This window comes from Phalangium opilio, unplaced genomic scaffold (genome assembly GCF_054372755.1).
Source record: "Phalangium opilio isolate 3A_F unplaced genomic scaffold, DU_Popi_V2 ptg000063l_1, whole genome shotgun sequence".
Taxonomy (NCBI): domain Eukaryota; kingdom Metazoa; phylum Arthropoda; class Arachnida; order Opiliones; family Phalangiidae; genus Phalangium; species Phalangium opilio.
Genome location: NW_028324180.1, coordinates 6,934,088 through 6,960,704, shown reverse-complemented (window position 1 = coordinate 6,960,704; position 26,617 = coordinate 6,934,088). Strand labels below are relative to the sequence as shown.

The 26,617-nt window shown below is 35.5% G+C and overlaps 55 non-coding genes across 55 annotated transcripts; 22 read left to right on the top strand and 33 right to left on the bottom strand.

Moving 5' to 3' along the window:
* Positions 1–5,382: 5,382 nt before the first annotated feature.
* TRNAT-AGU (transfer RNA threonine (anticodon AGU)) lies at positions 5,383–5,455 on the top strand. The gene has a single exon. It is a non-coding gene; the product is annotated as a tRNA-Thr (tRNA).
* Positions 5,456–5,827: 372 nt separating this feature from the next.
* TRNAT-AGU (transfer RNA threonine (anticodon AGU)) lies at positions 5,828–5,900 on the top strand. The gene has a single exon. It is a non-coding gene; the product is annotated as a tRNA-Thr (tRNA).
* A 133-nt stretch (positions 5,901–6,033) lies between these two features.
* On the top strand, positions 6,034–6,106 carry TRNAT-UGU (transfer RNA threonine (anticodon UGU)). The gene has a single exon. It is a non-coding gene; the product is annotated as a tRNA-Thr (tRNA).
* Positions 6,107–6,478: 372 nt separating this feature from the next.
* TRNAT-AGU (transfer RNA threonine (anticodon AGU)) lies at positions 6,479–6,551 on the top strand. Its single transcript has one exon. It is a non-coding gene; the product is annotated as a tRNA-Thr (tRNA).
* Positions 6,552–6,684: 133 nt separating this feature from the next.
* TRNAT-AGU (transfer RNA threonine (anticodon AGU)) lies at positions 6,685–6,757 on the top strand. The gene has a single exon. It is a non-coding gene; the product is annotated as a tRNA-Thr (tRNA).
* Positions 6,758–6,890: 133 nt separating this feature from the next.
* On the top strand, positions 6,891–6,963 carry TRNAT-UGU (transfer RNA threonine (anticodon UGU)). The gene has a single exon. It is a non-coding gene; the product is annotated as a tRNA-Thr (tRNA).
* A 372-nt stretch (positions 6,964–7,335) lies between these two features.
* Positions 7,336–7,408, top strand: TRNAT-AGU (transfer RNA threonine (anticodon AGU)). The gene has a single exon. It is a non-coding gene; the product is annotated as a tRNA-Thr (tRNA).
* Positions 7,409–7,747: 339 nt separating this feature from the next.
* TRNAT-UGU (transfer RNA threonine (anticodon UGU)) lies at positions 7,748–7,820 on the top strand. The gene has a single exon. It is a non-coding gene; the product is annotated as a tRNA-Thr (tRNA).
* A 611-nt stretch (positions 7,821–8,431) lies between these two features.
* On the top strand, positions 8,432–8,504 carry TRNAT-CGU (transfer RNA threonine (anticodon CGU)). Its single transcript has one exon. It is a non-coding gene; the product is annotated as a tRNA-Thr (tRNA).
* A 167-nt stretch (positions 8,505–8,671) lies between these two features.
* TRNAT-AGU (transfer RNA threonine (anticodon AGU)) lies at positions 8,672–8,744 on the top strand. Its single transcript has one exon. It is a non-coding gene; the product is annotated as a tRNA-Thr (tRNA).
* Positions 8,745–8,877: 133 nt separating this feature from the next.
* Positions 8,878–8,950, top strand: TRNAT-UGU (transfer RNA threonine (anticodon UGU)). Its single transcript has one exon. It is a non-coding gene; the product is annotated as a tRNA-Thr (tRNA).
* A 371-nt stretch (positions 8,951–9,321) lies between these two features.
* TRNAT-CGU (transfer RNA threonine (anticodon CGU)) lies at positions 9,322–9,394 on the top strand. Its single transcript has one exon. It is a non-coding gene; the product is annotated as a tRNA-Thr (tRNA).
* A 369-nt stretch (positions 9,395–9,763) lies between these two features.
* TRNAT-UGU (transfer RNA threonine (anticodon UGU)) lies at positions 9,764–9,836 on the top strand. The gene has a single exon. It is a non-coding gene; the product is annotated as a tRNA-Thr (tRNA).
* Positions 9,837–13,301: 3,465 nt separating this feature from the next.
* Positions 13,302–13,374, top strand: TRNAT-CGU (transfer RNA threonine (anticodon CGU)). Its single transcript has one exon. It is a non-coding gene; the product is annotated as a tRNA-Thr (tRNA).
* Positions 13,375–13,507: 133 nt separating this feature from the next.
* TRNAT-UGU (transfer RNA threonine (anticodon UGU)) lies at positions 13,508–13,580 on the top strand. The gene has a single exon. It is a non-coding gene; the product is annotated as a tRNA-Thr (tRNA).
* A 166-nt stretch (positions 13,581–13,746) lies between these two features.
* TRNAT-CGU (transfer RNA threonine (anticodon CGU)) lies at positions 13,747–13,819 on the top strand. The gene has a single exon. It is a non-coding gene; the product is annotated as a tRNA-Thr (tRNA).
* Positions 13,820–13,952: 133 nt separating this feature from the next.
* Positions 13,953–14,025, top strand: TRNAT-AGU (transfer RNA threonine (anticodon AGU)). The gene has a single exon. It is a non-coding gene; the product is annotated as a tRNA-Thr (tRNA).
* A 133-nt stretch (positions 14,026–14,158) lies between these two features.
* Positions 14,159–14,231, top strand: TRNAT-AGU (transfer RNA threonine (anticodon AGU)). Its single transcript has one exon. It is a non-coding gene; the product is annotated as a tRNA-Thr (tRNA).
* A 133-nt stretch (positions 14,232–14,364) lies between these two features.
* Positions 14,365–14,437, top strand: TRNAT-UGU (transfer RNA threonine (anticodon UGU)). The gene has a single exon. It is a non-coding gene; the product is annotated as a tRNA-Thr (tRNA).
* A 723-nt stretch (positions 14,438–15,160) lies between these two features.
* Positions 15,161–15,233, top strand: TRNAT-AGU (transfer RNA threonine (anticodon AGU)). Its single transcript has one exon. It is a non-coding gene; the product is annotated as a tRNA-Thr (tRNA).
* A 133-nt stretch (positions 15,234–15,366) lies between these two features.
* On the top strand, positions 15,367–15,439 carry TRNAT-AGU (transfer RNA threonine (anticodon AGU)). Its single transcript has one exon. It is a non-coding gene; the product is annotated as a tRNA-Thr (tRNA).
* Positions 15,440–15,572: 133 nt separating this feature from the next.
* On the top strand, positions 15,573–15,645 carry TRNAT-CGU (transfer RNA threonine (anticodon CGU)). Its single transcript has one exon. It is a non-coding gene; the product is annotated as a tRNA-Thr (tRNA).
* Positions 15,646–15,754: 109 nt separating this feature from the next.
* Positions 15,755–15,827, bottom strand: TRNAT-CGU (transfer RNA threonine (anticodon CGU)). Its single transcript has one exon. It is a non-coding gene; the product is annotated as a tRNA-Thr (tRNA).
* A 167-nt stretch (positions 15,828–15,994) lies between these two features.
* TRNAT-CGU (transfer RNA threonine (anticodon CGU)) lies at positions 15,995–16,067 on the bottom strand. The gene has a single exon. It is a non-coding gene; the product is annotated as a tRNA-Thr (tRNA).
* A 133-nt stretch (positions 16,068–16,200) lies between these two features.
* On the bottom strand, positions 16,201–16,273 carry TRNAT-UGU (transfer RNA threonine (anticodon UGU)). The gene has a single exon. It is a non-coding gene; the product is annotated as a tRNA-Thr (tRNA).
* A 405-nt stretch (positions 16,274–16,678) lies between these two features.
* On the bottom strand, positions 16,679–16,751 carry TRNAT-CGU (transfer RNA threonine (anticodon CGU)). The gene has a single exon. It is a non-coding gene; the product is annotated as a tRNA-Thr (tRNA).
* A 156-nt stretch (positions 16,752–16,907) lies between these two features.
* TRNAF-AAA (transfer RNA phenylalanine (anticodon AAA)) lies at positions 16,908–16,980 on the bottom strand. The gene has a single exon. It is a non-coding gene; the product is annotated as a tRNA-Phe (tRNA).
* Positions 16,981–17,555: 575 nt separating this feature from the next.
* TRNAT-UGU (transfer RNA threonine (anticodon UGU)) lies at positions 17,556–17,628 on the bottom strand. Its single transcript has one exon. It is a non-coding gene; the product is annotated as a tRNA-Thr (tRNA).
* A 576-nt stretch (positions 17,629–18,204) lies between these two features.
* On the bottom strand, positions 18,205–18,277 carry TRNAT-CGU (transfer RNA threonine (anticodon CGU)). Its single transcript has one exon. It is a non-coding gene; the product is annotated as a tRNA-Thr (tRNA).
* A 166-nt stretch (positions 18,278–18,443) lies between these two features.
* On the bottom strand, positions 18,444–18,516 carry TRNAT-UGU (transfer RNA threonine (anticodon UGU)). The gene has a single exon. It is a non-coding gene; the product is annotated as a tRNA-Thr (tRNA).
* A 167-nt stretch (positions 18,517–18,683) lies between these two features.
* TRNAT-CGU (transfer RNA threonine (anticodon CGU)) lies at positions 18,684–18,756 on the bottom strand. The gene has a single exon. It is a non-coding gene; the product is annotated as a tRNA-Thr (tRNA).
* Positions 18,757–18,889: 133 nt separating this feature from the next.
* TRNAT-UGU (transfer RNA threonine (anticodon UGU)) lies at positions 18,890–18,962 on the bottom strand. Its single transcript has one exon. It is a non-coding gene; the product is annotated as a tRNA-Thr (tRNA).
* Positions 18,963–19,367: 405 nt separating this feature from the next.
* TRNAT-UGU (transfer RNA threonine (anticodon UGU)) lies at positions 19,368–19,440 on the bottom strand. The gene has a single exon. It is a non-coding gene; the product is annotated as a tRNA-Thr (tRNA).
* Positions 19,441–19,595: 155 nt separating this feature from the next.
* TRNAT-UGU (transfer RNA threonine (anticodon UGU)) lies at positions 19,596–19,668 on the bottom strand. Its single transcript has one exon. It is a non-coding gene; the product is annotated as a tRNA-Thr (tRNA).
* A 132-nt stretch (positions 19,669–19,800) lies between these two features.
* Positions 19,801–19,873, bottom strand: TRNAT-CGU (transfer RNA threonine (anticodon CGU)). Its single transcript has one exon. It is a non-coding gene; the product is annotated as a tRNA-Thr (tRNA).
* A 132-nt stretch (positions 19,874–20,005) lies between these two features.
* TRNAT-CGU (transfer RNA threonine (anticodon CGU)) lies at positions 20,006–20,078 on the bottom strand. Its single transcript has one exon. It is a non-coding gene; the product is annotated as a tRNA-Thr (tRNA).
* A 338-nt stretch (positions 20,079–20,416) lies between these two features.
* TRNAT-UGU (transfer RNA threonine (anticodon UGU)) lies at positions 20,417–20,489 on the bottom strand. Its single transcript has one exon. It is a non-coding gene; the product is annotated as a tRNA-Thr (tRNA).
* Positions 20,490–20,656: 167 nt separating this feature from the next.
* On the bottom strand, positions 20,657–20,729 carry TRNAT-UGU (transfer RNA threonine (anticodon UGU)). The gene has a single exon. It is a non-coding gene; the product is annotated as a tRNA-Thr (tRNA).
* Positions 20,730–20,861: 132 nt separating this feature from the next.
* On the bottom strand, positions 20,862–20,934 carry TRNAT-CGU (transfer RNA threonine (anticodon CGU)). Its single transcript has one exon. It is a non-coding gene; the product is annotated as a tRNA-Thr (tRNA).
* Positions 20,935–21,066: 132 nt separating this feature from the next.
* Positions 21,067–21,139, bottom strand: TRNAT-CGU (transfer RNA threonine (anticodon CGU)). Its single transcript has one exon. It is a non-coding gene; the product is annotated as a tRNA-Thr (tRNA).
* An 815-nt stretch (positions 21,140–21,954) lies between these two features.
* On the bottom strand, positions 21,955–22,027 carry TRNAT-UGU (transfer RNA threonine (anticodon UGU)). Its single transcript has one exon. It is a non-coding gene; the product is annotated as a tRNA-Thr (tRNA).
* A 167-nt stretch (positions 22,028–22,194) lies between these two features.
* TRNAT-CGU (transfer RNA threonine (anticodon CGU)) lies at positions 22,195–22,267 on the bottom strand. Its single transcript has one exon. It is a non-coding gene; the product is annotated as a tRNA-Thr (tRNA).
* A 133-nt stretch (positions 22,268–22,400) lies between these two features.
* On the bottom strand, positions 22,401–22,473 carry TRNAT-UGU (transfer RNA threonine (anticodon UGU)). Its single transcript has one exon. It is a non-coding gene; the product is annotated as a tRNA-Thr (tRNA).
* A 405-nt stretch (positions 22,474–22,878) lies between these two features.
* TRNAT-UGU (transfer RNA threonine (anticodon UGU)) lies at positions 22,879–22,951 on the bottom strand. The gene has a single exon. It is a non-coding gene; the product is annotated as a tRNA-Thr (tRNA).
* Positions 22,952–23,106: 155 nt separating this feature from the next.
* On the bottom strand, positions 23,107–23,179 carry TRNAT-UGU (transfer RNA threonine (anticodon UGU)). Its single transcript has one exon. It is a non-coding gene; the product is annotated as a tRNA-Thr (tRNA).
* A 132-nt stretch (positions 23,180–23,311) lies between these two features.
* TRNAT-CGU (transfer RNA threonine (anticodon CGU)) lies at positions 23,312–23,384 on the bottom strand. Its single transcript has one exon. It is a non-coding gene; the product is annotated as a tRNA-Thr (tRNA).
* A 133-nt stretch (positions 23,385–23,517) lies between these two features.
* TRNAT-UGU (transfer RNA threonine (anticodon UGU)) lies at positions 23,518–23,590 on the bottom strand. Its single transcript has one exon. It is a non-coding gene; the product is annotated as a tRNA-Thr (tRNA).
* A 338-nt stretch (positions 23,591–23,928) lies between these two features.
* TRNAT-UGU (transfer RNA threonine (anticodon UGU)) lies at positions 23,929–24,001 on the bottom strand. The gene has a single exon. It is a non-coding gene; the product is annotated as a tRNA-Thr (tRNA).
* Positions 24,002–24,406: 405 nt separating this feature from the next.
* On the bottom strand, positions 24,407–24,479 carry TRNAT-CGU (transfer RNA threonine (anticodon CGU)). Its single transcript has one exon. It is a non-coding gene; the product is annotated as a tRNA-Thr (tRNA).
* A 155-nt stretch (positions 24,480–24,634) lies between these two features.
* On the bottom strand, positions 24,635–24,707 carry TRNAT-UGU (transfer RNA threonine (anticodon UGU)). Its single transcript has one exon. It is a non-coding gene; the product is annotated as a tRNA-Thr (tRNA).
* A 338-nt stretch (positions 24,708–25,045) lies between these two features.
* TRNAT-UGU (transfer RNA threonine (anticodon UGU)) lies at positions 25,046–25,118 on the bottom strand. Its single transcript has one exon. It is a non-coding gene; the product is annotated as a tRNA-Thr (tRNA).
* Positions 25,119–25,762: 644 nt separating this feature from the next.
* Positions 25,763–25,835, bottom strand: TRNAT-CGU (transfer RNA threonine (anticodon CGU)). The gene has a single exon. It is a non-coding gene; the product is annotated as a tRNA-Thr (tRNA).
* Positions 25,836–25,967: 132 nt separating this feature from the next.
* TRNAT-CGU (transfer RNA threonine (anticodon CGU)) lies at positions 25,968–26,040 on the bottom strand. The gene has a single exon. It is a non-coding gene; the product is annotated as a tRNA-Thr (tRNA).
* Positions 26,041–26,173: 133 nt separating this feature from the next.
* On the bottom strand, positions 26,174–26,246 carry TRNAT-UGU (transfer RNA threonine (anticodon UGU)). The gene has a single exon. It is a non-coding gene; the product is annotated as a tRNA-Thr (tRNA).
* A 167-nt stretch (positions 26,247–26,413) lies between these two features.
* Positions 26,414–26,486, bottom strand: TRNAT-CGU (transfer RNA threonine (anticodon CGU)). Its single transcript has one exon. It is a non-coding gene; the product is annotated as a tRNA-Thr (tRNA).
* Positions 26,487–26,617: the final 131 nt, after the last annotated feature.

Sequence of the window (26,617 nt, the reverse complement as noted above, 5' to 3'; positions counted from 1 at the left end):
AGCTATTAAATTTTGAAAAATTAAAAATAATCGTTGATTTAGATATGCATATAAGCAAACAATAGTGTAAAAGTTCCGATGTGATAATTTAGTTAATTTACTGAAATATTCAGCATTCATATCGCTTCAAAGCAAGGGCTCCGTGGCTTAGTGGTTAATGCGTCTGTCTAGTAAACAGGAGATCATGAGTTCGATTCTCGTCGGAGCCTCGCTGTTAAATTTAATAGTTTATTTATTTCGATTCAATAGTTGTACAAAAGTAGGGTTTGATGGCCAAGTCTAGCAAGACTTATAGGCCAAACCCTGGGCTGAGCTTTTTTCTTCTTAATTTAATTTAATTTTATAATTTATCCCTTTTTTTTCCCCTTTTCCCCCTTCATAATGCCTATTCGTTCATTTAGTTCATTCGTTCAGCAGTACATATTCTTTTGCAAATTTTTTAAATTTAAACATTGACATCGCTTCTTTTTTCCTTATAAAATTATTATACAGTTTCGCGCCATTATAGAACATAGAATTAATTTTTTTAGCAGTCTTAGATTTGGGAAGAGTTATTACTGGATTTTCTCTTGTGTGTTTTTGAGATCGAAATGCCGTTTTAAATAAATTGAGTTCATCATCTTTCAGAGATTTATGTATATATACTAGCGTGCAGATATTGTATATTTGATCAAATCGTAGTATTTTTAGAGCGTCAAATAGCGGTTTGGTATGTTCTAGAAACGTTTTCTGACATATTATTCTGACAATTCGTTTTTGCAATAGGTGCAACCGTTTCTGGTTAGCTTTGCTTGTATTTCCCCATATTGATACGCAGAAGGTTAGATGAGAGTATACGATCGCATAATATAGTTCTATACATATATTTTTTGTGAAACTTTGTCGATTTTTTGAAATTAAATAGATGCTATAAGATATTTTTTTACATATCTTATCTACGTGGGTATTCCAGTTTAACTTTTCATCCAACCATATCCCTAGGTACTTACAATTTTGCACTTTCTTAATTTTATTACCTCTAATTGTAGGTTCTGGGCCAGAGGGAAGTGATTTATTGATGTTTACAAAAGTTATGTACTGTGTTTTGTTAATATTTAGATAGAGATCATTATCACTAAGCCATATGTGTATTAAATTTAAGTTATAATTTATTCTATCAACTAGTGCCCCATAGTTTAGATCTGAATCAATTAAAACATTGTCGTCAGCGTACAGGGTTAGGGAGTCATCATCGATTGCGTTGCAAATGTCATTAATAAATAAGTTAAAAAGTAGGGGAGATAGAATGGATCCTTGTGGAACACCACAGTTAATATTTGCCTCCGTAGATAAAGTATCCTTAATTTTTGTTTGACATACTCGTTCTGAAAGGTAACTTCTTAGCCATACATGTGCTGTCCCTCTAATTCCTAGTCTGTATAACTTTGCTAGTAATCTTGAATGGTTCACGTAATCAAACGCCTTCCTCAGATCTAGGAAAACCCCTACCACATAGTGACTACTATCAAGGCCATTGAGAATTTTCTGATATACCCTCGCTATTGCATTCTCTACTCCACACTTTTTTTGAAAACCGAACTGATTTCGAGCTATTAATCCATACTTATCACAAAAACCCGATAGTCTCAGATAAAAACATTGATCAAATATCTTTGCAAATACTGAGAGCAGGGTTATAGGTCTATAATTTTCCGGGCCGGCGGGATCACCTTGTTTAAAAATAGGTATGATAAGAGATTTTTTTAGTTCTTTTGGGTATACTCCTTTTTCGAAGGATTGGTTAATAATGTGAGCTAATGGCTTTGAAATTATTTTTTTATAGATTTAATTATTTTTGGTGTAATCCCGTCAAGCCCGGGGGCCGCGTCTTCGCGTAGGTTTTTTATTATATTTAGTACCTCTATTTCATCTGTTGGTAATAATAATATTGAGTTGGGAGTTGGTTTTATATAATCAAGTGATCGATTGCTAGCAGTTTTAGAAGGTATTGACGTAAAAAAATTATTCAACGCATTGGGAGTAATTGGAATTTTTGGCTGGGTGTCACTGGTTTTTGCTTTCCCTAATAGTTTGTTAACATGTTTCCATTTACTTTTTATGCTAGTCTGTGATACTATTTGGGATCTCATATAATTATTCTTAGCATCCCTAATGACCTTGTTACAGTAGTTGCGTTGTTTTTTATAGTTTTCCGTATTCCGCTCACTAGGCCGAGTTTTCGCTATTTTCCTAAGGTGGTTTTTTGTTGTAATTAAATTTTTGATATCCGCTGTTAACCAGCTTAAGGAGTTAAATTTTTTGTTATCATTTTGTGGTTTTATTGTAATAATCGGAAAGCTTTCCTCATATGCCTTACTTAATGTAGTAAAAAACCAGTTAAAACCTTCATTTGCGTCTTTTTTATTATATAACTCTTCCCAATCAACCGTGCTGATGGAACGGGTAAAGTTTTCAAGACAATTACGCGAATAATTTCTAATTCTAAGTGCGTGGGGGGGAGGTTTAGTTACAGCAATTTCCAGTTCTAAGGGGTAGTGATCAGAAATTTCCCAGTCTTTCAAAATGTTTAGTTTTAGTTTGAAATTCGCGTAGCAGTGATCAATAAGCGTGCTGGAGTAATCGGTAGTACGTGTGGGTTCCTTAACCAACTGGATTAGACCAAAGCTAGCTGTTAGATCTCTAAGGAGGGACCCTTGATTGCTTGATTTGTTAGCATCAATATTAAAATCGCCTATAATTAACCGTTTAGCGTTCAAAGGTCCCTGATCTCTTACTATCTCCTCCAGCTCATTTATAAATTGTTGCTCACTCCCCCCAGGTCTGTATACCACTGTAATGTAATAATCCTGAATTTTAATACCAAAGGCTTCTATATTCTCTGTTATTCTTGTAATATTATGCATAATTTCAAATTTTATTCCATTTCTAATATAAAAACCAACTCCCCCACCCCTTTTTATCTCCCGTCCAATTCCTACAAATGTATAGTTACTTATATATTCATAAGAGTTACTCTTGAACCATGTTTCAGTTAGGATAAAAATATCTATGTTTTCTGCATAGTTTAAGGCTGCATTGCATAATAGATAGGTAAAATTTGCCGATGCACTTCTAATGTTATTATATATTATTTTAATCATCATTTTTTGTTTAACTTATCCGGTTTTTATTACTTATAGTATATTAGACTTTGACAATTTTTTTGCTTTGAAAATCGTACTTAAAATTTTGGGTTCCAATCGCTATCTGATTTACATTAATAAATTTATATTTTTCAGGAAGTTTAGTTTTCGCGTACATTCTAAGATGGTATCTCGCTTCATCCTGATCAGGGGTGTAGTCATGCTCGATATATATACGTTTGCCCTTTAGCTTTGAACTACTTTTTAAAATGTCTAATTTTGTGTCATACGAGTCGGCCTTAAATATTATATGTCTATTTTTGTTTTTGTTAAAGGCACCCCGCCTGTACGCTGCGCTAGGATTTACATTGACATTGAGGCCTAACACTTGACTGAATAGATCACTTAATTTTGTTGTCAGAGCCGCACGAGTCTCCTGTTCATCGTCGGCCATTCCTTTAATAATTAAATTGTCCCTTCTGGCCCTTACCTCCAAATTTTCTAATTTAAATTTCACACTGTTGTATTCCTTATTAATATCTATTTTCTCCGCTTTAAAAGCGTCTTTCAGTTTCTTAACCTCGAATTCTAATGTTTGAATTTTAGCTACCTCATTTTCCATCACGTTAACTTTAGTTTCAATGGTGTTAACCAGGTTTTCTACTCTAGATATTTTCACATTTACGTCAGCGATGTTATGAGTTATTACATCAAGTCTTCTATTCGTTTGTAGGAATTGATTTTCCATCTTGTCATTAATTTTTTTAAGCTCAGCTAATATTACATCTCCACTTATTTTTTCCGACATATTTCTTATCTTAAGTTAATGGAATTTCTATTATTTATGACTTATATGCCTATATTGAAGTCGAGGCAGAGTTCATACAGAGTTACGGAACTTTTAGAAAGAAGACTTCAAACTCACCTAAATTAAATTAAACGTCCAGATTAGTATGGTGATTATTTGCTGCTGCCTCGTATGAGCTCTGCCAGAGTTCTAGATGATTAGAGATGGTTTCGTTGATAAGGAAACGTCGGTTTGTAGATAAACAAGGCACTTTTTTATCCGATTAAAGAACCGTGTGGTTTTTTGTATTCTTTAGTTCTCGTTCGCGTCAATCCGGTATTTTTATTATTATTTTTTATGTTGTTGACCAATCTTCAGCGATGCCGTTTTTTTAGGTGCTCCTTGCGGTGACAAACATACTGATCTTAAAACTACGCTGCCGAACGTTCTTCCCGAATCGATTTGAAGGGTTGTAGCGTATCCCAATGCAGGAATCCGCCAGATTTCTAAATTAAATTAAACGTCCAGATTAGTATGGTGATTATTTGCTGCTGCCTCGTATGAGCTCTGCCAGAGTTCTAGATGATTAGAGATGGTTTCGTTGATAAGGAAACGTCGGTTTGTAGATAAACAAGGCACTTTTTTATCCGATTTAAAAACCGTGTGGTTTTTTGTATTCTTTAGTTCTCGTTCGCGTCAATCCGGTATTTTTATTATTATTTTTTATGTTGTTGACCAATCTTCAGCGATGCCGTTTTTTTAGGTGCTCCTTGCGGTGACAAACATACTGATCTTAAAACTACGCTGCCGAACGTTCTTCCCGAATCGATTTGAAGGGTTGTAGCGTATCCCAATGCAGGAATCCGCCAGATTTCTAAATTAAATTAAACGTCCAGATTAGTATGGTGATTATTTGCTGCTGCCTCGTATGAGCTCTGCCAGAGTTCTAGATGATTAGAGATGGTTTCGTTGATAAGGAAACGTCGGTTTGTAGATAAACAAGGCACTTTTTTATCCGATTTAAGAACCGTGTGGTTTTTTGTATTCTTTAGTTCTCGTTCGCGTCAATCCGGTATTTTTATTATTATTTTTTATGTTGTTGACCAATCTTCAGCGATGCCGTTTTTTTAGGTGCTCCTTGCGGTGACAAACATACTGATCTTAAAACTACGCTGCCGAACGTTCTTCCCGAATCGATTTGAAGGGTTGTAGCGTATCCCAATGCAGGAATCCGCCAGATTTCTAAATTAAATTAAACGTCCAGATTAGTATGGTGATTATTTGCTGCTGCCTCGTATGAGCTCTGCCAGAGTTATATTACTTGAACTAGATTTCGAAGCTATTAAATTTTGAAAAATTAAAAATAATAGTTGATTTAGATATGCATATAAGCAAACAATAGTGTAAAAGTTCCGATGTGATTATTTAGTTAATTTACTGAAATATTCAGCATTCATATCGCTTCAAAGCAAGGGCTCCGTGGCTTAGTGGTTAATGCGCCTGTCTAGTAAACAGGAGATCATGAGTTCGATTCTCATCGGAGCCTGGCTGTTATATTACTTGAACTAGATTTCGAAGCTATTAATTTTTTAAAAATTAAAAATAATAGTTGATTTAGATATGCATATATGCAAACAATAGTGTAAAAGTTCCCATGAGATAATTTAGTTAATTTACTAAAATATTCAATATTCATATCGCTTCAAAGCAATTGCTCCGTGGCTTAGTGGTTAAAGCGCCTGTCTAGTAAACAGGAGATCATGAGTTTGATTCTCGTCGGAGCCTTGCTATTATGTTACTTGACCTAGATTTCGTAGCTATTAAATTTTGAAAAATTAAAACAATAGGGTAAAAATTCCGAGGAGTTAATTAAGTTAAATTACTGGAATATTCAGCATTCATGTCGCTTCAAAGCAAGGGCTCCGTGGCTTAGTGGTTAAAGCGCCTGTCTAGTAAACAGGAGATCATGAGTTCGATTCTCGTCGGAGCCTCGCTGTTATGTTACTTGAACTAGATTTCGTAGCTATATAATTTTGAAAAATTAAAATAATAGGGCAAAAGTTCCCATGAGATAATTTAGTTAATTTACTGAAATATTCTGCATTCATATCGCTTCAAACCAAGGGCTCCGTGGCTTAGTGGTTAAAGCGCCTGACTTGTAAACAGGAGATCATGAGTTCGATTCTCGTCGGAGTCTCGCTGTTATATTACTTGAACTAGATTTCGAAGCTATTAAATTTTGAAAAATTAAAAATAATAGTTGATTTAGATATGCATATAAGCAAACAATAGTGTAAAAGTTCCGATGTGATAATTTAGTTAATTTACTGAAATATTCAGCATTCATATCACTTCAAAGCAAGGGCTCCGTGGCTTAGTGGTTAATGTGCCTGTCTAGTAAACAGGAGATCATGAGTTCGATTCTCGTCGGAGCCTGGCTGTTATGTTACTTGACCTAGATTTCGTAGCTATTAAATTTTGAAAAATTAAAACAATAGGGTAAAAATTCCGATGAGTTAATTTAGTTAAATTACTGGAATATTCAGCATTCATGTCGCTTCAAAGCAAGGGCTCCGTTGCTTAGTGGTTAAAGCGCCTGTCTAGTAAACAGGAGATCATGAGTTCGATTCTCGTCGGAGCCTCGCTGTTATGTTACTTGAACTAGATTTCGTAGCTATTAAATTTTGAAAAATTAAAACAATAGGGTAAAAATTCCGAGGAGTTAATTAAGTTAAATTACTGGAATATTCAGCATTCATGTCGCTTCAAAGCAAGGGCTCCGTGGCTTAGTGGTTAAAGCGCCTGTCTAGTAAACAGGAGATCATGAGTTCGATTCTCGTCGGAGCCTCGCTGTTATGTTACTTGAACTAGATTTCGTAGCTATATAATTTTGAAAAATTAAAATAATAGGGCAAAAGTTCCCATGAGATAATTTAGTTAATTTACTGAAATATTCTGCATTCATATCGCTTCAAACCAAGGGCTCCGTGGCTTAGTGGTTAAAGCGCCTGACTTGTAAACAGGAGATCATGAGTTCGATTCTCGTCGGAGTCTCGCTGTTATATTACTTGAACTAGATTTCGAAGCTATTAAATTTTGAAAAATTAAAAATAATAGTTGATTTAGATATGCATATAAGCAAACAATAGTGTAAAAGTTCCGATGTGATAATTTAGTTAATTTACTGAAATATTCAGCATTCATATCACTTCAAAGCAAGGGCTCCGTGGCTTAGTGGTTAATGTGCCTGTCTAGTAAACAGGAGATCATGAGTTCGATTCTCGTCGGAGCCTCGCTGTTATGTTACTTGAACTAGATTTCGTAGCTATTAAATTTTGAAAAATTAAAACAATAGGGTAAAAATTCCGATGAGTTAATTTAGTTAAATTACTGGAATATTCAGCATTCATGTCGCTTCAAAGCAAGGGCTCCGTGGTTTAGTGGTTAAAGCGCCTGTCTAGTAAACAGGAGATCATGAGTTCGATTCTCGTCGGAGCCTCGCTGTTATGTTACTTGAACTAGATTTCGTAGCTATTAAATTTTGAAAAATTAAAACAATAGGGTAAAAATTCCGATGAGTTAATTTAGTTAAATTACTGGAATATTCAGCATTCATGTCGCTTCAAAGCAAGGGCTCCGTGGTTTAGTGGTTAAAGCGCCTGTCTAGTAAACAGGAGATCATGAGTTCTATTCTCGTTGGAGCCTCGTTGTTATGTTACTTGAATTAGATTTCGTAGTTATATAATTTTGAAAAATTAAAATAATAGGGCAAAAGTTCCCATGAGATAATTTAGTTAATTTACTGAAATATTCTGCATTCATATCGCTTCATTCCAAGGGCTCCGTGGCTTAGTGGTTAAAGCGCCTGTCTTGTAAACAGGAGATCATGAGTTCGATTCTCGTCGGAGTCTCGCTGTTATATTACTTGAACTAGATTTCGAAGCTATTAAATTTTGAAAAATTAAAAATAATCGTTGATTTAGATATGCATATAAGCAAACAATAGTGTAAAAGTTCCGATGTGATAATTTAGTTAATTTACTGAAATATTCAGCATTCATATCGCTTCAAAGCAAGCGCTCCGTGGCTTAGTGGTTAATGCGCCTGTCTAGTAAACAGGAGATCATGAGTTCGATTCTCGTCGGAGCCTCGCTGTTATATTACTTGAACTAGATTTCGAAGCTATTAAATTTTGAAAAATTAAAAATAATAGTTGATTTAGATATGCATATAAGCAAACAATAGTGTAAAAGTTCCGATGTGATAATTTAGTTAATTTACTGAAATATTCAGCATTCATATCGCTTCAAAGCAAGGGCTCCGTGGCTTAGTGGTTAATGCGCCTGTCTAGTAAACAGGAGATCATGAGTTCGATTCTCGTCGGAGCCTGGCCGTTATGTTACTTGAGCTAGATTTCGTAGCTATTAAATTTTGAAAAATTAAAACAATAGGGTAAAAATTCCGATGAGTTAATTTAGTTAAATTACTGGAATATTCAGCATTCATGTCGCTTCAAAGCAAGGGCTCCGTGGCTTAGTGGTTAAAGCGCCTGTCTCGTAAACAGGAGATCATAAGTTCGATTCTCGTCGGAGCCTCGCTGTTATGTTACTGGAACTAGATTTCGTAGCTATCAAATTTTGAAAAAATGAAAAATAATAGTTGATTTTGATATGTATTTATGCAAACAATAGGGTAAAAGTTCCGATGAGATAATTTTGTTAATTTTCTGAAATATTCAGCATTCATATCGCTTCAAAGCAAGGGCTCCGTGGCTTAGTGGTTAAAGCGCCTGTATAGTAAACAGGAGATCATGAGTTCGATCCTCGTCGGAGCCTCGCTGTTATGTTACTTGAACTATATTTCGTAGCTATATAATTTCGAAAAATTAAAATAATAGGGCAAAAGTTCCGATGAGATAATTAAGTTAATTTTCTGAAATATTCTGCATTCATATCGCTTCAAAGCAAGGGCTCCGTGGCTTAGTGGTTAAAGCGCCTGTCTTGTAAACAGGAGATCATGAGTTCGATTATCGTCGGAGCCTCGCTGTTATATTACTTGAACTAGATTTCGAAGCTATTAAATTTTGAAAAATTAAAAATAATAGTTGATTTAGATATGCATAAATGCAAACAATAGTGTAAAAGTTCCGATGTGATAATTTAGTTAATTTACTGAAATATTCAGCATTCATACCGCTTCAAAGCAAGGGCTCCGTGCCTTTTAGGTTAAAGCGCCTGTCTAGTAAACAGGAGATCATGAGTTCGATTCTCGTCGGAGCCTTGTTGTTATGTTCTTGTACTATTTTTCGTAGCTATAAAATTTTGAAAAATTAAAACAATATGGTAAAAATTCCGACGAGTTAATTTAGTTAAATTACTGGAATATTCAGCATTCATGTCGCTTCAAAGCAAGGGCTCCGTGGCTTAGTGGTTAAAGCGCCTGTCTCGTAAACAGGAGATCATAAGTTCGATTCTCGTCGGAGCCTCGCTGTTATGTTACTTGAACTAGATTTCGTAGCTATCAAATTTTGAAAAAATTAAAAATAATAGTTTATTTAGATATGTATTTATGCAAACAATAGGGTAAAAGTTCCGATGAGATAATTTAGTTAATTTTCTGAAATATTCAGCATTCATATCGCTTCAAAGCACGCGCTCCATGGCTTAGTGGTTAAAGCGCCTAGTAAGCAGGAGATCATGAGTTCGATTCTCGTCGGAGCCTCGGTGTTATGTTACTTGATCTAGATATCGTAGCTATTTCATTTTGAAAAATTAAAACAATAGGGTAAAAATTCCGGTGAGTTATTTTAGTTAAATTACAGTTATACTCTGCATTCATGTCGCTTCAAAGCAAGGGCTCCGTGGCTTAGTGGTTAAAGCGCCTGTTTTGTAAACAGGAGATCATGAGTTCGATTCTCGTCGGAGCCTCGCTGTTATGTTACTTGAACTAGATTTCGTCGCTATCAAATTTTGAAAAATTACAAGTTGGGAAAACCAAAATATTACCTCTCCGTGTCAAGAGGTCTACTACTACAAACTTATTTCCTAGATATGGAATTATTTCTTTTTTTTGAAGTAAAAATTTACGAAATATTGAAGCAGTATTCCAAACATAGCGAATGTACAGTAAAGCAGACAACATTTTACATCCAATAAGGATAAATCTTGGACACATGGAAATCAGTCAATGGGGGAAAGAACAGGAAATGAAGTCTACGCTTCAGCTGTTTAGCCTATATTCTGATAGCTACATTCACAAATGGTTTGCAGTGTAAACACTATCGTCTCGTCTCACCTCAACAATATTCTTAGTTTGCCAACATGAATGTTAACGTTAAATAACACTAAAGCTAAATTGTAGCTAGACGCACTAATAGTCAATGCGCACTATAAAGAGAATAATAAGTCTGTAGCTACTACCCGTTCACCATTAGCCCTTTTACTAATTAAATTGCCACCATGATCTTTTCTTCCATTATAAAATCTTTACATGATTATTTAAGAGTGTATTTAACTTTCGGCTCACTCTGAACCGTTAATGTCTCTTCACATTGACACGAAAATCAAAGCCACAAGTTTACTTCACCTCAGGCCTCAATTATTCACTCTTTATTTCACTAAGCCTATTGCGGATAATACTTGTTATACCCGCCGGAGTCTAGGTCTTAGTTTTCTTCATGAAATCACTAAACCAAGGATTATTCTATATACAGATGTAGTATAGCTTAAGCAATATGTAAACAGCCATTTCAAATAACAATATTAAAAAAAATCTTTGGAATATCAAAATGAAACAGAGCTTTAAAGCTACAAAAGTACTTAATGCATCATAATTACGAAAAATACTTCCACATATTCACTTTATATTATGGAAAAAGGGAATATTAAGGTTCTGTATGATTTCTTAACACATCAACACAAGGCTAACTGCTAACGCGACGCACTAGTGTAACAATGGACGGACACACACAGACACAAGGAGTATAAACCCATTAGTGGAAGCAGTATTTTTTTTCCGAAACAATCTCGCTTATGTTTATCCTCTCTAAACTTCGCTAAAAACGCATTACTACTACGTAAAATATTAATAGACAGGCAAGGATTGATACCATTAAAGAAGGAGCGCAATATTATCCATATTTTCATTTCATATACAGAGAAAAGAAATTATTATGTTTCTGAGAGGAGCTTCCCATTTTGGTTGTTGTTTTGAAAAATATATCGCAATGCACGGGCCTTGATAGATATAGGAGGCAATGAATGAAATATATCGCATGCACGGGCCTTGGCAGATATAGGAGGCGATGATAATCTCTCTCTTTGCACGAGAGGTTTATCTTTAATATTTAAATAAATATAATTATTTTTAATTATTTTAATCTTCAATAATTAACATTAATAATAGTTAAATCGTTTAAAATAAAGTTATACCTATTATCATCTCACACTTTGCTAATATTGACGTTTAAAGTGAAGGGTACCCCTCTTGCCCACTTTCTTCAAATTTTGGGGTATATATACTATTCGTTTCCATTATAATAGTAAGGAAAAAGCGCAATTGCGAAAACCTTTGGTGGCGATCCCACCTTAGGGAGGCTAGACGTTTCTCGTAACCCTAGCTGATCGCCGCGTATATCCTAAAACCAAACGATGATAATGGAGTAGAAGCTAATGATACAGATTGGTGTCTATGTGGAATAGACGGAAGACCAGTGGATGGTGGTGTTAGAAGCCAGTGTAAGTGCAGACTGGTGTCAATGTGAGATTGACAAAAAACAGAAGATGGTGGTGATTAGAAGCCAGTATGTACAGACTGGTGTCCAAGTGGAATGGACGAAGACCAGAAGATGGTGGTGATTAGAAGCCATTATGTACAGACTGGTGTCAATGGGGATGGACGAAGAACAAAAGATGGTGGTGATTAGAAGCCAGTAAGAACAGACTGGTGTTTGTGTGGGATGGACAAAGACCAGAAGATGGTGGTGTGAGAACTCAAGTAGAGGAGCCATTTCCGTGACTGTGAAAGCAGTTCGGAAATGGCGAACACGTTTGCTCCGATACGCAAACTGCGAACGCGGTCACGTGGGTGTAACAACGGACAGACAGTCAGACACACAGACAGACAGACACACACACACACACACACACACGGCCGTTACAGAACCTCTCCTGGACTACGTCACACGGAGAGGTAAAAAATAATAATAGTTGATTTAGATATGCATTTATGGAAACAATAGGGTAAAAGTTCCGATGAGATAATTTAGTTAATTTACTGAAATATTCAGCATTCATATCGCTTCAAAGCAAGGGCTCCGTGGGTTAGTGGTTAAAGCGCCTGTCTAGTAAACAGGAGAGCATGAGTTCGATTCTCGTCGGAGCCACGTTGTTATATTACTTGATCTAGATTTCGTAGCTATCAAATTTTGAAAAAATTAAAAATAATATTTGATTTGGATATGCATTTATGCAAATAATAGGGTAAAAGTTCAGATGAGATAATTTAGTTAATTTACTGGAATATTCAGCATTCATATCGCTTCAAAGCACGCGCTCCATGGCTTAGTGGTTAAAGCGCCTAGTAAGCAGGAGATCATGAGTTCGATTCTCGTCGGAGCCTCGGTGTTATGTTACTTGATCTAGATATCGTAGCTATTCAATTTTGAAAAATTAAAACAATAGGGTAAAAATTCCGATGAGTTAATTTAGTTAAATTACTGGAATATTCAGACTTCCTTTCGCTTCAAAACAAGGGCTCCGTGGCTTAGTGGTTATAGCGCCTGTCTAGTAAACAGGAGATCATGAGTTCGATTCTCGTCGGAGGTTTGTTGTTATGTTCTTGTACTATTTTTCGTAGCTATTAAATTTTGAAAAATTAAAACAATAGGGTAAAAATTCCGATGAGTTAATTTAGTTAAATAACTGGAATATTCAGATTTCCTTTCGCTTCAAAACAAGGGCTCCGTGGCTTAGTGGTTATAGCGCCTGTCTAGTAAACAGGAGATCAGGAGTTCCATTCTCGTCGGAGCCTCGCTGTTATGTTACTTGAACTAGATTTCGTCGCTATAAAAATTAAAAATAATAGTTGATTTAGATATGCATTTATGCAAACAATAGGGTAAAAGTTCCGATGAGATAATTTAGTTAATTTACTGAAATATTCAGCATTCATATCGCTTCAAAGCAAGGGCTCCATGGCTTAGTGGTTAAAAAGTCTGTCTCGTAAACAGGAGATCATGAGTTCGATTCTCGTCGGAGCCTTGTTGTTATGTTCTTGTACTATTTTTCGTAGCTATTAAATTTTGAAAAATTAAAACAATAGGGTAAAAATTCCGATGAGTTAATTTAGTTAAATTACTGGAATATTCAGCATTCATGTCGCTTCAAAGCAAGAGCTCCGTGGCTTAGTGGTTAAAGCGCCTGTCTCGTAAAAAGGAGATCATGAGTTCGATTCTCGTCGGAGCCTCGGTGTTATGTTACTTGATCTAGATATCGTAGCTATTTCATTTTGAAAAATTAAAACAATAGGGTAAAAATTCCGATGAGTTATTTTAGTTAAATTACAGTAATACTCTGCATTCATGTCGCTTAATAGCAAGGGCTCCGTGGCTTAGTGGTTAAAGCGCCTGTTTTGTAAACAGGAGATCATGAGTTCGATTCTCGTCGGAGCCTCGCTGTTATGTTACTTGAACTAGATTTCGTCGCTATCAAATTTTGAAAAATTAAAAATAATAGTTGATTTAGATATGCATTTATGCAAACAATAGGGTAAAAGTTCCGATGAGATAATTTAGTTAATTTACTGGAATATTCAGCATTCATGTCGCTTCAAAGCAAGGGCTCCGTGGCTTAGTGGTTAATGCGCCTGTCTCGTAAACAGGAGATCATGAGTTCGATTCTCGTCGGAGCCTCGGTGTTATGTTACTTGAACTAGATTTCGTAGCTATATAATTTTGAAAAATTAAAATAATAGGGCAAAAGTTCCGTTGAGATAATTTAGTTAATTTACTGAAATATTCAGAATTCATATCGCTTCAAAGCAAGGGCTCCGTGGCTTAGTGGTTAAAGCGCCTGTCTAGTAAACAGGAGATCATGAGTTCAATTCTCGTCGGAGTCTCGCCGTTATGTTACTTGAACTAGATTTCGTAGCTATTAAATTTTGAAAAATTAAAACAATAGGGTAAAAATTCCGATGAGTTAATTTAGTTAAATTATTGGAATAATCAGCATCCATGTCGCTTCAAAGCAAGGGCTCCGTGGCTTAGTGGTTAAAGCGCCTGTCTAGTAAACAGGAGATCATGAGTTCGATCCTCGTCGGAGCCTCGCTGTTATGTTACTTGAACTATATTTCGTAGCTATATAATATCGAAAAATTAAAATAATAGGGCAAAAGTTCCGTTGAGATAATTTAGTTAATTTTCTGAAATATTCTGCATTCATATCGCTTCAAAGCAAGGGCTCCGTGGCTTAGTGGTTAAAGCGCCTGTCTTGTAAACAGGAGATCATGAGTTCGATTCTCGTCGGAGCCTCGCTGTTATATTACTTGAACTAGATTTCGAAGCTATTAAATTTTGAAAAATTAAAAATAAAAGTTGATTTAGATATGCATAAATGCAAACAATAGTGTAAAAGTTCCGATGTGATAATTTAGTTAATTTACTGAAATATTCCGCATTCATGTCGCATCAAAGCAAGGGTTCCGTGGCTTAGTGGTTAAAGCGCCTGTCTAGTAAACAGGAGATCATGAATTCGATTCTCGTCGGAGCCTCGCTGTTAAGTTACTTGAAGTAGATTTCGTAGCTATATAATTTTGAAAAATTAAAATAATAGGGCAAAAGTTCCGATGAGATAATTCAGTTAATTTTCTGAAATATTCTGCATTCAAATCGCTTCAAAGCAAGGGCTTAGTGGTTAAAACGCCTGTCTTGTAATCAGGAGATCATGAGTTCGATTCTCGTCGGAGCCTTGCTGTTATATTACTTGAACTAGATTTTGAAGATATTAAATTTTGAAAAATTAAAAATAATAGTTGATTTAGATATGCATATATGCAAACAATAGTGGTTAAAGCGCCTGTCTAGTAAACAGGAGATAATGAGTTCGATTCTCGTCGGAGCCTCGCTGTTAAGTTACTTGAACTAGATTTCGTAGCTATATAATTTTGAAATATTAAAATAATAGGGCAAAAGTTCCGATGAGATAATTTAGTTAAATTACTGGAATATTCAGCATTCATGTCGCTTCAAAGCAAGGGCTCCGTGGCTTAGTGGTTAAAGCGCCTGTCTAGTAAACAGGAGATCATGAGTTCGATTCTCGTCGGAGCCTCGCTGTTCTGTTACTTGAACTCGATTTTGTAGATATATAATTTTGAAAAATTAAAATAATAAGGCAAAAAATCCGATGAGTTAATTTAGTTAATTTACTGAAATATTCAGCATTCATATCGCTTCAAAGCTAGGGCTCCGTGGCTTAGTGGTTAAAGCGCCTGTCTAGTAAACAGGAGATCATGAGTTCGATTCTCGTCGGAGCCTTACTGTTATGTTACTTGATCTAGATTTCGTAGCTATTAAATTTTGAAAAATTAAAACAATAGGGTTAAAATTCCGATGAGTTAATTTAGTTAGATTACTGGAATATTTAGCATTCATGTCGATTCAAAGCAAGGGCTCCGTGGCTTAGTGGTTAAAGCGCCTGTCTCGTAAACAGGAGATCATGAGTTCTAATCTCGTCGAAGCCTCGGTGTTATGTTCTTGTACTATTTTTCGTGGCTATTAAATTTTTACCCTATTGTATTAATTTTTCAAAATTTAATAGCTACGAAATCTAGGTCAAGTAACATAACAGCTAGGCTCCAACGAGAATCGAACTCATGATCTCCAGTTTACGAGACAGGCGCTTTAACCACTAAGCCACGGAGCCCTTGCTTTGAAGCGATATGAATGCAGAATATTTCAGTAAATTAACTAAATTATATCATCGGTACTTTTACCCTATTGTTTGCATAAATACATATCTAAATCAACTATTATTTTTAATTTTTTCAAAATTTGATAGCTACGAAATCTAGTTCAAGTAGCATAACAGCTAGGCTCCAACGAGAATCGAACTCATGATCTCCAGTTTACGAGACAGGCGCTTTAACCACTAAGCCACGGAGCCGTTGCTTTGAAGCGACATGAATGCTGAATATTCCAGTAATTTAACTAAATTAACTCATCGGAATTTTTACCCTATTGTTTTAATTTTTCAAATTTTATTAGCTACGAAATCTAGATCAAGTAATTTAACAGCGAGGCTCCGACGAGAATCAAACTCATGTTCTCCTGTTTACAAGACAGGCGCTTTAACCACTAGGCCACGGAGCCCTTGCTTTGAGGCGATAAGAATGCTGATTATTTCAGTAAATTAACTAAATTATCTCATCGGAACTTTTACACCATTGTCTGCATATATGCATATCTAAATCAACTATTATTTTTAATTTTTCAAATTTTAATAGCTACGAAATCTAGTTCAAGTAACATAACAGCGAGGCTCCGACGAGAATCGAACACATGCTCTACTGTTTACTAGACAGTCGCTTTAACCACTAAGCCAGGGAGCCCTTGCTTTGAAGCGATATGAATGCTGAATATTTCAGTAAATTAACTAAATTATCTCATCGGAACTTTTACCCTATTGTTTGCGTAAATGCATATATAATCAACTATTATTTCTAATTTTTTCAAAATTTGATAGCTACGAAATCTAGTTCAAGTAATATAACAGCGAGGCTCCGACGAGAATTGAACTCATGATCTCCTGTTTACGAGACAGGCGCTTTAACCACAAAGCCACGGAGCCCTTGCTTTGAAGCGATATGAATGCAGAATATTTCAGTAAATTAACTAAATTATCTCATCGGAACTCTTACCCTATTGTTTGCATAAATCAACTATTATTTTTAATTTTTTTCAAAATTTGATAGCTACGAAATCTAGTTCAAGTAACATAACAGCGAGGCTCCGACGAGAATCGAGCTCATGATCTCCTGTTTTTTAGACAGGTGCTTTAACCACTGAGCCACGGTGCCCTTGCTTTGAAGCGACATGAATGCTAAATATTGCAGTAATTTAACTAAATTAACTCGTCAGAATTTTTACCCTATTGTTTTAATTTTTCAAAATTTAATAGCTACGAAAAATAGTACAAAACATAACATCAAGGCTCCGACGAGAATCGAACTCATGATCTCCTGTTTACGAGACAGGCTTTTTAACCACTAGCCACGGAGCCCTTGCTTTGAAGAGACATGAATGCTGAATATTCCAGTAATTTAACTAAATTAACTCATCGGAATTTTTACCCTTTTGTTTTAATTTTTCAAAATTTAATAGCTACGAAAAATAGTACAAGAACATAACACCGAGGCTTCGACGAGAATCGAACTCATTATCTCCTGTTTACTAGACAGGCGCTTTAACCACCACGCCACGGAGCCCTTGCTTTGAAGCGATATGAATGCAGAATATTTCAGTAAATTAACTAAATTATCTCATCGGTACTTTTACCCTATTGTTTGCATAAATACATATCTAAATCAACTATTATTTTTAATTTTTTCAAATTTTATTAGCTACGAAATCTAGATCAAGTAATATAACAGCGAGGCTCCGACGAGAATCGAACTCATGATCTCCTGTTTACAAGACAGGCGCTTTAACCACTGAGCCACGGAGCCCTTGCTTTGATGCGACATGAATGCTAAATATTGCAGTAATTTAACTAAATTAACTCGTCGGAATTTTTACCCTATATTTTTAATTTTTCAAAATTTAATAGCTACGAAAAATGGTACAAGAACATAACAACAAGCCTCCGACGAGAATCGAACTCATTATCTCCTGTTTACGAGACAGGCGCTTTAACCACTAAGCCAAGGAGCCCTTGCTTTGATGCGACATGAATGCTAAATATTCCAGTAATCTAACTAAATTAACTCATCGGAATTTTTACCCTATTGTTTTAAGTTTTCAAATTTTAATAGCTACGAAATATAGTACAAGAACATAACAACAATTCTCCGACGAGAATCGAACTCATGATCTCCTGTTTACTAGACAGGCGCTTTAACCACTACGCCACGAAGCCCTTGCTTTGAAGCGATATGAATGCAGAATATTTCAGTAAATTAACTGAATTATCTCATCGGTACTTTTACCCTATTGTTTGCATTAATACATATCTAAATCAACTATTATTTTAATTTTTTCAAAATTTGATAGCTACGAAATCTAGTTCAAGTAGCATAACAGCTAGGCTCCAACGAGAATCGAACTCATGATCTCCAGTTTACGAGACAGGCGCTTTAACCACTAAGCCACGGAGCCGTTGCTTTGAAGCGACATGAATGCTGAATATTCCAGTAATTTAACTAAATTAACTCATCGGAATTTTTACACCATCGTCTGCATATATGCATATCTAAATCAACTATTATTTTTAATTTTTCAAATTTTATTAGCTACGAAATCTAGATCAAGTAATATAACAGCGAGGCTCCGACGAGAATCGAACTCATGTTCTCCTGTTTACAAGACAGGCGCTTTAACCACTAGGCCACGGAGCCCTTGCTTTGAGGCGATATGAATGCAGAATATTTCAGTAAATTAACTAAATTATCTCATCGGAACTTTTACCCTATTGTTTGCATAAATACATATCTAAATCAACTATTATTTTTAATTTTTTCAAAATTTGATAGCTACGAAATCTAGTTCAAGTAGCATAACAGCTAGGCTCCAACGAGAATCGAACTCATGATCTCCAGTTTACGAGACAGGCGCTTTAACCACTAAGCCACGGAGCCGTTGCTTTGAGGCGACATGAATGCTGAATATTCCAGTAATTTAACTAAATTAACTCATCGGAATTTTTACCCTATTGTTTTAATTTTTCAAATTTTATTAGCTACGAAATCTAGATCAAGTAATTTATCAGCGAGGCTCCGACGAGAATCAAACTCATGTTCTCCTGTTTACAAGACAGGCGCTTTAACCACTAGGCCACGGAGCCCTTGCTTTGAGGCGATATGAATGCTGATTATTTCAGTAAATTAACTAAATTATCTCATCGGAACTTTTACACCATTGTCTGCATATATGCATATCTAAATCAACTATTATTTTTAATTTTTTAAATTTTAATAGCTACGAAATCTAGTTCAAGTAACATAACAGCGAGGCTCCGACGAGAATCGAACACATGCTCTACTGTTTACTAGACAGTCGCTTTAACCACTAAGCCAGGGAGCCCTTGCTTTGAAGCGATATGAATGCTGAATATTTCAGTAAATTAACTAAATTATCTCATCGGAACTTTTACCCTATTGTTTGCGTAAATGCATATATAATCAACTATTATTTCTAATTTTTTCAAAATTTGATAGCTACGAAATCTAGTTCAAGTAATATAACAGCGAGGCTCCGACGAGAATCGAACTCATGATCTCCTGTTTACAAGACAGGCGCTTTAACCACTGAGCCACGGAGCCCTTGCTTTGAAGCGACATGAATGCTAAATATTGCAGTAATTTAACTAAATTAACTCGTCGGAATTTTTACCCTATTGTTTGCATAAATCAACTATTATTTTTAATTTTTTCAAAATTTGATAGCTACGAATTCTAGTTCAAGTAGCATAACAGCGAGGCTCCGACGAGAATCGAACTCATGATCTCCTGTTTACAAGACAGGCGCTTTAACCACTGAGCCACGGAGCCCTTGCTTTGAAGCGACATGAATGCTAAATATTGCAGTAATTTAACTAAATTAACTCGTCGGAATTTTTACCCTATTGTTTTAATTTTTCAAAATTTAATAGCTACGAAAAATAGTACAAGAACATAACATCAAGGCTCCGACGAGAATCGAACTCATGATCTCCTGTTTACGAGACAGGCTTTTTAACCACTAAGCCACGGAGCCCTTGCTTTGAAGAGACATGAATGCTGAATATTCCAGTAATTTAACTAAATTAACTCATCGGAATTTTTACCCTATTGTTTTAATTTTTCAAAATTTAATAGCTACGAAAAATAGTACAAGAACATAACACCGAGGCTTCAACGAGAATCGAACTCATGATCTCCTGTTTACGAGACAGGCGCTTTAACCACTAAGCCACGGAGCCCTTGCTTTGAAGCGACATGAATGCTAAATATTCCAGTAATGTAACTAAATTAACTCATCGGAATTTTTACCCTATTGTTTTAATTTTTCAAAATTTAATAGCTACGAAAAATAGTACAAGAACATTACAACAAGCCTCCGACGAGAATCGAACTCATGATCTCCTGTTTACGAGACAGGCTTTTTAACCACTAAGCCACGGAGCCCTTGCTTTGAAGAGACATGAATGCTGAATATTCCAGTAATTTAACTAAATTAACTCATCGGAATTTTTACCCTATTGTTTTAATTTTTCAAATTTTATTAGCTACGAAATCTAGATCAAGTAATATAACAGCGAGGCTCCGACGAGAATCGAACTCATGTTCTCCTGTTTACAAGACAGGCGCTTTAACCACTAGGCCACGGAGCCCTTGCTTTGAGGCGATATGAATGCTGAATATTTCAGTAAATTAACTAAATTATCTCATCGGAACTTTTACACCATCGTCTGCATATATGCATATCTAAATCAACTATTATTTTTAATTTTTTCAAATTTTATTAGCTACGAAATCTAGATCAAGTAATATAACAGCGAGGCTCCGACGAGAATCGAACTCATGATCTCCTGTTTACAAGACAGGCGCTTTAACCACTGAGCCACGGAGCCCTTGCTTTGAAGCGACATGAATGCTAAATATTGCAGTAATTTAACTAAATTAACTCGTCGGAATTTTTACCCTATTGTTTTAATTTTTCAAAATTTAATAGCTACGAAAAATAGTACAAGAACATAACATCAAGGCTCCGACGAGAATCGAACTCATGATCTCCTGTTTACGAGACAGGCTTTTTAACCACTAAGCCACGGAGCCCTTGCTTTGAAGAGACATGAATGCTGAATATTCCAGTAATTTAACTAAATTAACTCATCGGAATTTTTACCCTATTGTTTTAATTTTTCAAAATTTAATAGCTACGAAAAATGGTACAAGAACATAACACCGAGGCTTCGACGAGAATCGAACTCATGCTCTCCTGTTTACGAGACAGGCGCTTTAACCACTAAGCCACAGAGCCCTTGGTTTGAAGCGACATGAATGCTAAATATTCCAGTAATCTAACTAAATTAACTCATCGGAATTTTTACCCTATTGTTTTAATTTTTCAAAATTTAATAGCTACGAAAAATAGTACAAGAACATAACAACAAGCCTCCGACGAGAATCGAACTCATTATCTCCTGATTACGAGACAGGCGCTTTAACCACTAAGCCAAGGAGCCCTTGCTTTGATGCGACATGAATGCTAAATATTCCAGTAATCTAACTAAATTAACTCATCGGAATTTTTACCCTATTGTTTTAAGTTTTCAAATTTTAATAGCTACGAAATATAGTACAAGAACATAACAACAATTCTCCGACGAGAATCGAACTCATGATCTCCTGTTTACTAGACAGGCGCTTTAACCACTACGCCACGAAGCCCTTGCTTTGAAGCGATATGAATGCAGAATATTTCAGTAAATTAACTGAATTATCTCATCGGTACTTTTACCCTATTGTTTGCATAAATACATATCTAAATCAACTATTATTTTAATTTTTTCAAAATTTGATAGCTACGAAATCTAGTTCAAGTAGCATAACAGCTAGGCTCCAAATAGAATCGAACTCATGATCTCCAGTTTACGAGACAGGCGCTTTAACCACTAAGCCACGGAGCCGTTGCTTTGAAGCGACATGAATGCTGAATATTCCAGTAATTTAACTAAATTAACTCATCGGAATTTTTACACCATCGTCTGCATATATGCATATCTAAATCAACTATTATTTTTAATTTTTCAAATTTTATTAGCTACGAAATCTAGATCAAGTAATATAACAGCGAGGCTCCGACGAGAATCGAACTCATGTTCTCCTGTTTACAAGACAGGCGCTTTAACCACTAGGCCACGGAGCCCTTGCTTTGAGGCGATATGAATGCAGAATATTTCAGTAAATTAACTAAATTATCTCATCGGAACTTTTACCCTATTGTTTGCATAAATACATATCTAAATCAACTATTATTTTTAATTTTTTCAAAATTTGATAGCTACGAAATCTAGTTCAAGTAGCATAGCAGCTAGGCTCCAACGAGAATCGAACTCATGATCTCCAGTTTACGAGACAGGCGCTTTAACCACTAAGCCACGGAGCCGTTGCTTTGAGGCGACATGAATGCTGAATATTCCAGAAATTTAACTAAATTAACTCATCGGAATTTTTACCCTATTGTTTTAATTTTTCAAATTTTATTAGCTACGAAATCTAGATCAAGTAATTTATCAGCGAGGCTCCGACGAGAATCAAACTCATGTTCTCCTGTTTACAAGACAGGCGCTTTAACCACTAGGCCACGGAGCCCTTGCTTTGAGGCGATATGAATGCTGATTATTTCAGTAAATTAACTAAATTATCTCATCGGAACTTTTACACCATTGTCTGCATATATGCATATCTAAATCAACTATTATTTTTAATTTTTTAAATTTTAATAGCTACGAAATCTAGTTCAAGTAACATAACAGCGAGGCTCCGACGAGAATCGAACACATGCTCTACTGTTTACTAGACAGTCGCTATAACCACTAAGCCAGGGAGCCCTTGCTTTGAAGCGATATGAATGCTGAATATTTCAGTAAATTAACTAAATTATCTCATCGGAACTTTTACCCTATTGTTTGCGTAAATGCATATATAATCAACTATTATTTCTAATTTTTTCAAAATTTGATAGCTACGAAATCTAGTTCAAGTAATATAACAGCGAGGCTCCGACGAGAATCGAACTCATGATCTCCTGTTTACAAGACAGGCGCTTTAACCACTGAGCCACGGAGCCCTTGCTTTGAAGCGACATGAATGCTAAATATTGCAGTAATTTAACTAAATTAACTCGTCGGAATTTTTACCCTATTGTTTGCATAAATCAACTATTATTTTTAATTTTTTCAAAATTTGATAGCTACGAATTCTAGTTCAAGTAGCATAACAGCGAGGCTCCGACGAGAATCGAACTCATGATCTCCTGTTTACAAGACAGGCGCTTTAACCACTGAGCCACGGAGCCCTTGCTTTGAAGCGACATGAATGCTAAATATTGCAGTAATTTAACTAAATTAACTCGTCGGAATTTTTACCCTATTGTTTTAATTTTCCAAAATTTAATAGCTACGAAAAATAGTACAAGAACATAACATCAAGGCTCCGACGAGAATCGAACTCATGATCTCCTGTTTACGAGACAGGCTTTTTAACCACTAAGCCACGGAGCCCTTGCTTTGAAGAGACATGAATGCTGAATATTCCAGTAATTTAACTAAATTAACTCATCGGAATTTTTACCCTATTGTTTTAATTTTTCAAATTTTATTAGCTACGAAATCTAGATCAAGTAATATAACAGCGAGGCTCCGACGAGAATCGAACTCATGTTCTCCTGTTTACAAGACAGGCGCTTTAACCACTAGGCCACGGAGCCCTTGCTTTGAGGCGATATGAATGCTGAATATTTCAGTAAATTAACTAAATTAACTCGTCGGAATTTTTACCCTATTGTTTTAATTTTTCAAAATTTAATAGCTACGAAAAATAGTACAAGAACATAACAACAAGCCTCCGACGAGAATCGAACTCATGATCTCCTGTTTACGAGACAGGCTTTTTAACCACTAAGCCACGGAGCCCTTGCTTTGAAGAGACATGAATGCTGAATATTCCAGTAATTTAACTAAATTAACTCATCGGAATTTTTACCCTATTGTTTTAATTTTTCAAATTTTATTAGCTACGAAATCTAGATCAAGTAATATAACAGCGAGGCTCCGACGAGAATCGAACTCATGTTCTCCTGTTTACAAGACAGGCGCTTTAACCACTAGGCCACGCAGCCCTTGCTTTGAAGCGATATGAATGCTGACTATTTCAGTAAATTAACTAAATTATCTCATCGGAACTTTTACACCATCGTCTGCATATATGCATATCTAAATCAACTATTATTTTTAATTTTTCAAATTTTAATAGCTACGAAATGTAGTTCAAGTAACATAACAGCGAGGCTCCGACGAGAATCGAACACATGCTCTACTGTTTACTAGACAGTCGCTTTAACCACTAAGCCACGGAGCCCTTTCTTTGAAGCGATATGAATGCTGAATATTTCAGTAAATTAACTAAATTATCTCATCGAAACTTTTACCCTATTGTTTGCATAAATGCATGTATAATCAACTATTATTTTTAATTTTTTCAAAATTTGATAGCTACGAAATCTCGTTCAAGTAATATAACAGCGAGGCTCCGACGAGAATCGAACTCATGATCTCCTGTTTACGAGACAGGCGCTTTAACCACTAAGCCACGGAGCCCTTGCTTTGAAGCGATATGAATGCAGAATATTTCAGTAAATTAACTAAATTATCTCATCGGAACTCTTACCCTATTGTTTGCATAAATCAACTATTATTTTTAATTTTTTCAAAATTTGATAGCTACGAAATCTAGTTCAAGTAGCATAACAGCGAAGCTCCGACGAGAATCGAACTCATGATCTCCTGTTTACAAGACAGGCGCTTTAACCACTGAGCCACGGAGCCCTTGCTTTGAAGCGACATGAATGCTAAATATTGCAGTAATTTAACTAAATTAACTCGTCGGAATTTTTACCCTATTGTTTTAATTTTTCAAAATTTAATAGCTACGAAAAATAGTACAAGAACATAACACCGAGGCTTCGACGAGAATCGAACTCATGCTCTCCTGTTTACGAGACAGGCTTTTTAACCACTAAGCCACGGAGCCCTTGCTTTGAAGAGACATGAATGCTGAATATTCCAGTAATTTAACTAAATTAACTCATCGGAATTTTTACCCTATTGTTTTAATTTTTCAAATTTTATTAGCTACGAAATCTAGATCAAGTAATATAACAGCGAGGCTCCGACGAGAATCGAACTCATGTTCTCCTGTTTACAAGACAGGCGCTTTAACCACTAGGCCACGGAGCCCTTGCTTTGAGGCGATATGAATGCTGAATATTTCAGTAAATTAACTAAATTATCTCATCGGAACTTTTACACCATCGTCTGCATATATGCATATCTAAATCAACTATTATTTTTAATTTTTCAAATTTTAATAGCTACGAAATCTAGTTCAAGTAACATAACAGCGAGGCTCCGACGAGAATCGAACACATGCTCTACTGTTTACTAGACAGTCGCTTTAACCACTAAGCCACGCAGCCCTTGCTTTGAAGCGATATGAATGCTGACTATTTCAGTAAATTAACTAAATTATCTCATCGGAACTTTTACACCATCGTCTGCATATATGCATATCTAAATCAACTATTATTTTTAATTTTTCAAATTTTAATAGCTACGAAATGTAGTTCAAGTAACATAACAGCGAGGCTCCGACGAGAATCGAACACATGCTCTACTGTTTACTAGACAGTCGCTTTAACCACTAAGCCACGGAGCCCTTTCTTTGAAGCGATATGAATGCTGAATATTTCAGTAAATTAACTAAATTATCTCATCGAAACTTTTACCCTATTGTTTGCATAAATGCATGTATAATCAACTATTATTTTTAATTTTTTCAAAATTTGATAGCTACGAAATCTCGTTCAAGTAATATAACAGCGAGGCTCCGACGAGAATCGAACTCATGATCTCCTGTTTACGAGACAGGCGCTTTAACCACTAAGCCACGGAGCCCTTGCTTTGAAGCGACATGAATGCTAAATATTCCAGTAATCTAACTAAATTAACTCATCGCAATTTTTACCCTGTTGTTTTAATTTTTCAAAATTTAATAGCTACGAAAAATAGTACAAGAACATAACAACAAGCCTCCGACGAGAATCGAACTCATGATCTCCTGTTTACGAGACAGGCGCTTTAACCACTAAGCCACGGAGCCCTTGCTTTGAAGCGATATGAATGCAGAATATTTCAGTAAATTAACTAAATTATCTCATCGGTACTTTTACCCTATTGTTTTAATTTTTCAAATTTTATTAGCTACGAAATCTAGATCAAGTAATATAACAGTGAGGCTCCGACGAGAATCGAACTCATGTTCTCCTGTTTACAAGACAGGCGCTTTAACCACTAAGCCACGGAGCCCTTGCTTTGAGGCGATATGAATGCTGATTATTTCAGTAAATTAACTAAATTATCTCATCGGAACTTTTACACCATTGTCTGCATAAATACATATCTAAATCAACTATTATTTTTAATTTTTTCAAAATTTGATAGCTACGAAATCTAGTTCAAGTAATATAACAGCGAGGCTCCGACGAGAATCGAACTCATTATCTCCTGTTTACGAGACAGGCGCTTTAACCACTAAGCCACGGAGCCCTTGCTTTGAAGCGATATGAATGCTGATTATTTCAGTAAATTAACTAAATTATCTCATCGGAACTTTTACCCTATTGTTTGCATAAATGCATATATAATCAACTATTATTTTTAATTTTTTCAAAATTCGA